The sequence below is a fragment of the Amblyomma americanum genome, chromosome 1, assembly GCF_052857255.1.
Source record: "Amblyomma americanum isolate KBUSLIRL-KWMA chromosome 1, ASM5285725v1, whole genome shotgun sequence".
NCBI classification, from domain to species: Eukaryota; Metazoa; Arthropoda; class Arachnida; order Ixodida; family Ixodidae; genus Amblyomma; species Amblyomma americanum.
Genome location: NC_135497.1, coordinates 490037720 through 490046119, shown reverse-complemented (window position 1 = coordinate 490046119; position 8400 = coordinate 490037720). Strand labels below are relative to the sequence as shown.

Genomic DNA, 8400 nt, shown 5'->3' with positions numbered 1-8400 from the left:
CCAATGGCAATTTGTTGCGTCGGAAACACCACGGAGGCACACAACTCGGACGCGCCTCGCCACCCTGATGCATGCGACTGTACACGCTCAGCCTCTCTTGAGCGCTGCTTTCGTTCAGCGATTGCCGCACGTCACGTGTTGGGAGACACTGGTTTGGCGACACGAGGAATCCTTCCCGCACGATACCGCAAAGTAAACTGCCGCCGCCGCCACACCCAAGCAGACGGTCGCCATGCGTGCCTCGCGACAGTTACGTCTGGCCACACAGTGCCCAATCGGGAGGCCACCTCAACCAGTGACGTCACGACACAGAGGAGACCAATCAGGAGGCCGAAAAGCTGTGACAGTTTCTGCTAACAATAAATAACCTTGACAATGAACCATTAGAGGCTTCCGCCTTAATATGCGACAGCAGTGTGGGATGCGCATAATAAACAGGACATCGCACAAGTGGAGTGCACACAGCAAAAAAATATTGGACAAATTCTCCAAGTGCATTAACAAAAAAAGAGTAATTTACAGCCTCTAGCAATAAGAAGAAAAGTTAGCTGTCTCGTACTGCTTCACAGTTACTTCTCTAGCAATTTAAAGCAGATATTCCGAATTGTATCGATTTGGCCTGTATTAGAAAAACACATGTACGCGAGCATTCATTAGCCCCAATTTTTGCTTGAGTCAATGGGTTTAAGTTCAGTTATTTTCTGGAACTGTCACGGAGTGGAATAGTCTTTCTTCAGGTTTATGCTGGTCTGAATATCTTGTGAAAAAATTGGAGGATTCATTATGCGCCACCTAGAATTGTTCTGATGACCGTTGACCTAATCTATATTATGACTTGCGGCTGTTGTGCCTGATCGTTTTTATGAATTTTACATTTTAGTTGAATGACCCTCTTTTTTGTTGCAGTCATATTCTTGAAAGGCCTGTTTTCCTATATCAGCAGCATGATGTGACTTCAGCCATGTGTTTACATATTTTCAAGTGTAACATGGCCTTTTTTATGTGTATATGTGCCCGCACAAAATTTTTCTATGTGTTACCTTGGCAGTGTATGTACTGATATGCTCCCAAACGCCTGGTCACTTTGTGTGCGTGTACACGCACACAAGTCATACCGCAATGATGTCCTTGCTTTAGTCTTAAGTTCAGCAGTGGAATAAAAAGGCAGCAGTTGCCTGTTCTTAGGGCAATCATTTTTTTTCTTTGTCATCAAAAGTATAAAATTGCTTTTTTCTTTCCATGCAGAAGTTTTGCTTCATCTGATGCCATTTTGGTTCCTGCTGTCTCGAAGCATATGAAGCATTTCTGGTGTAGCAGCTGCAGTGTTCTTTAAAGGCTTGCACTTAGAGTTGTTGTCATTTGTCCATATTGTTTTTAACATGGTTTCGTCTGCCGCCATTTTACTTCCTCTTATCTCGAGGCATATGAAGCATTGGCTGTGTAGCAGCTTCAGTGTTCTCAAAAGGCTTGCACTTTGTTCATGTTGTCATTTGTCCACATTTTTATTTACACTGACTGAATTTCTATTTTATATAAAGTGGTATCTCGTGAATAAAAGTGTTCTGTTGGGATGTGGACTTGGTAGCACTGCTTTCACGCGCTAAGAGCTTTCGGCTCCTGATAGTGGTTATTTTTTATAGAGTCGAGTCTCAGTAAATCAAAACTGCTTAATGACATTGCAGAGAACAGTGTCTTGATTTTTTGGTCATGTCCACTGCGTTACAAACCAGAAAAAGTATTCAAGCTAGACTCAAACTAAATAGCACATCATCATTGTTATTATGAAATAGTATAGCGGCCTTTATTTTCAGTATTCCTAAGTGAGGTACTCAGGCACAAGATGTTACGGTTTCCCATAATTTTCTTGCGGTTCTTTTAAACAACGTGGAATGAAATGCGTGTATGGATACTGCTCAGAACCACTATCAGTGAAGTATGCACTTTACAATTCTGTGTCTCTCCCGAAAAATAAAATCCAAAGCATATGGCTGGTCTAGCACGTGCTGAGCTGTGTTCCTTCCCGTGTTTTCAATAAGCAATTTTTCCCCAAAATTGAAAGCATTTGCGGTCGGGTGGCAAGGTTTTTTTTTTCAAGGTATGACTTGCAGAAGCGGCTGTGTGCTTCCAGAAAATCAGCCGGCGAGCAGCTGCGTGTACGAAAACCGACGCTGAAAATTGAATTCCCGCGTTAGTGTATCGCACGATTATCCCATTCCCTGTAAACAGCCCACAAAGTTTCACGGAATTATAGTGATTACTGTACTCCGGAAGCGTGCTGACCATCGAGTTACAGCGGCTACAAGTTGCGGATACGAGTGCAGACCGCACGCTACCGCTCGCTTCCAGATTAAGCCGCTGTTTGAAGCAGTCGCCAGTGCGCTCAGCGTTATTTTACCTCCAGCGGGTTTACCCTTGCCTTAATCACCGTGAATTGCGCAGCCGGAGCGCTCGTATATTTCTGCTGTAAAAGTTTGGAGTAACCGCGAAGATACACGTAGTAGCATTGTACTCGACCACCGCCTAAATTGAGCCATTAGCAATACTCCCGCGGTGTTGACACATTAGCTCCTAAAAAATAAAAGCAAGTTTAAAAGGCAACGCATGAAGTGTTATGCAACAGCCTCTACTGTGGAGGCGATCGCCTATCGCAACATACAATAAAGCATACGAACAGCGCAACGCCGATTGTGCAGAGTAAAGAATAATACGCCCAGAATAATCAAAAATAGCCTGGAATATTAAAGTTCATAATGCAAGGAGTGTCTCCCCACGACGAAAGAACAAACTGATGGTAACGGCTATACCCTTTGCATCTGAGCGGTTCCAAGCCGCACGATTCCCGCCGCAGCGTAAGGGTGGCTAGTGGCCTTGTTTACGAAATGGTCGGGCCAAAGATAGCGGCAAGGTCGCAGAAGCGGCGACCTGACAACAATGATAAAAACCAAAACGGCCGTCCCTGCTTACCGCCGTGCTACAGTGTCGGTACTCTAAGTTTTATTCAGTGACTCTATACCCATCCAGAGATCGTCCATGTTATACGCATGAAGCCGTGTTTTGCGGGGTGACACCCCCCCCCTAATTCTTCGAACCTCTCTTGTCTGCTTGTGTGTGCTTGAGTGCACTTCTGTTCGCGCGCTCTTCTGCGCGCGGTTTTTAAATTGCTTTAGCTCTTACCCATCTCGTTTCAAGATTTCGTGGGGTCTGCTACGACCCTTGATGAAAGCGCCATCTGTGGCAGCAACTACTCATCACGTTTCAAGATTTTGTGACGTCTGCGAGCACCTTCAGATCAAAGCGCCATCTGCGGCTGCAACTAGAAAACAGCGCATCTCGCATTGACACTTGTAGCGCCATCTACAATGGCATTGTAGAAACAACCACCAGCCGCGTGCCAATGATGACGTCACGGTCCAATAAGGTGGATAGAGGTGGAACTATGGGAGTATGACGTCAGGGGAAGAAATGGCGGCATAGTTTCTGTTTCTCGAATCTAAGATGGCGGTCATTAAAATTGGTTGTGCCCTCTCATCCCTATTACCCGTCCCCCTCACCAAAAAATATCCTAAAACGGGTAGGAAAACTGTCCCATTACGGGACCGCCATACATGTATATGTCCGCTGCTGCAGCTGCTGCTGCTGCTGGTGCTGATACGAAGAACGAAAAGGAAAGTGCACAGGCCTGCCTACTGGCTCAAGCCGAACCACGCTCGCTGCCGCGTGCTGAAAGAAGGAGAGTTAAAGGATAGGAGAGCAAGGATAGAAAGAAAAGGCGCGCGCTATTATGCTCCGGGACGATCCTGGACGCAGTGCAATACCGGACCGACCCGTGCCAGAGTGCTTCAAGCCCTGCGGCATATTCTAAAAATAAGTTTAATATCTTGGGTCCAAGGACTCGCAGCAGATAGTATAAAAGGACTCAGGTATCTCCGGTATCAGGTATATTCGTACGTATTCGTTCCGCTATATATATATATATATATATATATATATATATATATATATATATATATATATATATATATATATATATATATATATATATATATATATATATATATTCCGACAACAACGGGCACCCATCCGGGGACAGTTGTATACCGAATCTGGTAGGCAAATAGAGCCCTATGGCTTGTGATATAGACATAAAACCGCTATTACATAACAGGTAAACATTGTATACATGCAATTACTAATTGGAGCGTTACCATATCACACCACAAGCAGAATTCTAGGCCCACCTTGACCCCCCAAACGAAGCAAATTCCTTTTGGGACTATCTTGAGGGAGTGAAACTCTACAATGGGCAGACGTGAATCGTAATTTCGCTTATATATGGCGCCAGACGGCGATCGTTCCGCTAGGCGGCGTGCGGGCACACGTAGCTGAGCATGGTGGCAATCCACCCCGTTTCAAAAGGTATTACATTCCGTTTGTTGTTGTTGTTGCCTTGGTCACATGGCACATACCCACGACGGGGGATTGGCCAGGGTTCAGTGGGAATACCCCATAAAATAAGAAAAACTGGAGTCAAGCTAGATTGAACCTTGGGTGAAATTTCAGAGTAATTTAAAAGAAAAAGAAGGAAGAAAATATCGGGAGAGAATATTTGAGAATTAAATGAAGAATGATATGAAAATACCCAACTGAAAATACCCAAATTAAAATGCCGAAATGGCGCGTTCTTCTTCGCTTTCTTCATCCAGTAAACCAAACAGCTAACGCTCGTTACTTCAACTTCTTCCAGACGGTGGCGGCCGTTTTTTTTTTAAGAGGAGTGTATTGCCACGCAGCGCTCAGGAAAAAAGGACGTTTACACTGGTCGCGCTCGGACTGAAGGACGTTGAAGTGCCCCGTCTCCCCTCCTGAAGGACTTGTTGTTGGGATAAAGAAGAAGCCAACCGGCCTAGGACTAGCCCAGCCACATACCACAGGCGGGCGTGGTCTCACTGGGCGGTGACTGTTCGTATCACTAGCTTCTGTTTGCTTGATTGTCTTTCGCTTTTGCAGGGCGCTTGCAGGTCGCTAGGGGCGCATGTCGACGTCCTTTCCTGGCCAGGGGAACCCCCCTGGTCGGCCAGCCTCCCCCCCTAACCAACTCCCCCTGGACGCCTTCTTTCGGGGTGGCGTCGGCACTATTCCCGTGGCCTTGGTTCCATCGGATGGTGGCGCCATTCGACTCAATAACCCGGATGCGGTTCAGACTGCGCTACAGGCGATTACGCCTCACTTCTTAAAAACCTGTGGTGTCTGGCAGTACGGCAGAGGAGGCGTGGTGTGCAGGTCGGCCGACCAGGCCTGCATCATGGATTTGTTAACGTGCACAGCTTTTGGAAGCCAGTCGGTAAGCGCATTTATACCGCCGCACTTGGCGTGCTCTAAAGGTCTGGTGCGAGGGGTTGACCCACGCCTTAGCCCTAAGGAAACCCTAGAGAAACTCTCCTCCGCAGGGGTGATTTCTGTACATCGGTGCACTCGGGTCGTCGAGGAAACAAAACTTCCAACTGAAACGGTAACTGCCACTTTTGCGGGTCTCTCCTGTCCATCTGAGTTGAAGGTGTGGCCCCTGGTTTTCAGGGTCGATCCGTATTCTTCAAGGCCACTTCAATGCCGCAACTGCTGGAGGTTTGGCCACAGCGCGAACGCCTGCAAGTCGAGCTCAAGGTGCAGTGTGTGTGGTGGTAATCATGACCGTGAAGGAAGGTGTTCAAAAGATGAGATGTGTTGCTTGTGCAGCGGTAGTCACTCCGCCACATATTCTAATTGTCCTGCAAGGGCTGAGGAGGTTAAGGTGCTGGAAATGTTAGAAAAGCGCCGGTGCTCAAGGCGCGAGGCTATGGCTATTGTTAAGGAAAGGACGTACGGGTACTCAAGTGTGGCAGCACGGCAGACGACTGCGGTCGTGGATTTAAGCCTGTCAGATGCGATTGCTACAGCGGTTGAAAAGGCAATGGCTAAAGTCATGGATCGGCTAGTGAATTCAGTAACAGAGTGTATATCGCAAGTCATGGTAGCGCAAATGACCTCTTCAATAATGACCTCCAATGCTGCGTTGAAGTCATCCGGGGATCCTGCAATACCTACTGAACTCAGTGCGGAGACGCCTTCTCTTGTTTCAATGCAGCCGCAAAAAGAGCGCACGCCTCCAACCCATGTACCTGAAGTCACGACCGGAGCAATTGATGGGTGTGTTGAGCTGATGGAGCTCGATGCTCGAGCTCAGAAACGTAGCCGGTCTCCTTTGGCCGTTGCTGGTCCGTCTAGCTCCCCTCAATCCAAAACAAAAAAGAGTAATTCAGGAAAAACTGGTCACCACAGCATTTTGGAAAAGGCAGTTGCTGCTGCAGATCTCTCGGCAGAATAGGGTCTCTGAGAGTGCTGCAGTGGAACTGCCGTTCCATTCAATCAGCCTTCACTGATTTAGTAACTCTTTCAAATCTATTTTCTCCTCATGTCATTGCGCTTCAAGAAACCTGGTTGTCGAAAGAGTTTTCATTTCAAATGGAACATTATCGAATTTTTAGAATGGACCGCTCATCAGGGGGGGGGGGGGGGGGGCGGTTTGCTTCTGCTGGTTTCATCCAGATTCTGTCACAAGGCACGATTGGTGTTTCAGCGTGTGGACGCTCATTGCGAAATTCAGGCAGCGGATCTTTCAGTTCCTGGTTTCCATCCCATTACTGTCGCAAATGTATATTTTCCATCTGGGGTTCATGACACACGGCCACTAGATTCCTTACTCTCTGTCAGCAGATCACATGTGTTGCTTGTTGGGGATTTCAATTCGCATCACTTGACTCGGGGTTATCGAACTGACCAGTGCGGTTTGCGTTTATGGGATTGGGCTTGTGTGAATAACCTAAACTGTCATAACTCGGGTTTTCCGACCTTTCTCCGTGGGCACTCCCGATCAGCATTGGATTTAACGTTTTCAACCCCAGGGGTAGCAGTTTCCTCCTGGACTCCGGTTGACTCTGCAACAAACAGTGACCATTTCCCACTCACTTTTGACATTGTGTGTCTGATGACTTCTATCGGCGGATTCAGTTGCACCCTAGTCGATTGCAACAAGTTCAAAAGTTCACTCAGTTCAGAACTACACTCTTTGCCGAATTTGTCTCAGGAGAGCAGGGTGTTAGGCTTATGCTCGATTTTAGATCGGGTACGGAGGCAATCAGAGTTTACACTGTGCGAAAGCATAGGCACTTCTCTGAGCCCTTGGTGGAATGCAGAATGTTCAAAGGATTATAGGCGGCGCAAGGCAGCCTGGAAGAAACTTATCCATAATCAATGTCCCCGGAATTGGATCGATTATAAGTTTCTTGCAGCTACCTTCAAGCGCACAGTCGCTAGGGCAAAAGAAAAATATGATGAAGAAAATTATGACCATCTATCAAAATCTAATAACAGACAAACCTTGTTTCGCTTTCTGAGGTCAAGGAACAGGCTGCCACCGCCTCACAACATTCCCTCTAATGTGCTGACTCCAGTAGAGCTTGCCAGGTCATTAGAAGAAATTGGCAAAGGCTTGGAACACCGTTTTTCGGCTGCGCTCTCTCGCCCACAACTGCTTGGGAATCACTATGATGATTTCCTTAATGTCTCGGTTTCTGAGCTCTCCCAGGTGATAAACCGGTTACCTTCTGCAGCTCCTGGTCCTGACCGTGTCACCTCTGCGATGATTAAAATACTGTTCGACGAATCCCCCAATGCTATATTGTAGCTGGTAAATTACTCTATTAGAACCCCATGGATCCCGGATGTATGGCGTGTTTCCAAAATTATCCCTGTGCTTAAAATGCCAGGCGAAGGGTTGGTCTTAGACAACATTCGACCAATTTCATTGACATCGAATCTGGTGAAATTGGTTGAACGCGTGCTGTATGGACGAAGCATGCCCATTATTACTGAAAAGGGACTACTTAACCCCTGTCAGATTGGTTTCAAGCCTGGGTGCTCTATATGGTGTGCGCATACTGACCTCGAAAGCCGTGTCCGACTAGCGCGCCGGCGTCGACAGTATGCTGCGCTGGTAACTCTAGACATCTCGAAAGCATATGACAGTGTCGAACATGGGCCTCTGATGTACAGACTACGGGCTCTGGGCTTGCCAAGTTATTTTGTGGAATGCGTGTCAGCTTTCCTGGCTGACAGAGAATTTTATTGTTGTCAACGCGGAGTTTCTACAAGGAAATTTCCTCAATCTAGAGGTGTGCCTCAAGGTGCAGTTCTCTCCCCTGTTCTATTCAACCTCTTACTCAGTTCGATTCCGACTTCCCCTGACGTGACTACGTACGTGTATGCAGACGATATAGCTTTCTTTGCTGCTGCGAGTGATTTACATTCTGTGTATATGGTTTTACGGTCATATTTAAATTCCCTTGACCGATGGTTATCTGAATT

At 46.8% G+C, this 8400-nt stretch overlaps 1 long non-coding RNA gene across 1 annotated transcript; it reads left to right on the top strand.

The window, feature by feature from the left end:
* The first annotated feature begins 5268 nt into the window (after positions 1-5268).
* Positions 5269-5783, top strand: LOC144105183 (uncharacterized). Its single transcript, XR_013308717.1, has 3 exons — positions 5269-5341; positions 5448-5509; positions 5575-5783. It is a non-coding gene; the product is annotated as an uncharacterized LOC144105183 (long non-coding RNA).
* The last annotated feature ends 2617 nt before the right edge of the window (positions 5784-8400 follow it).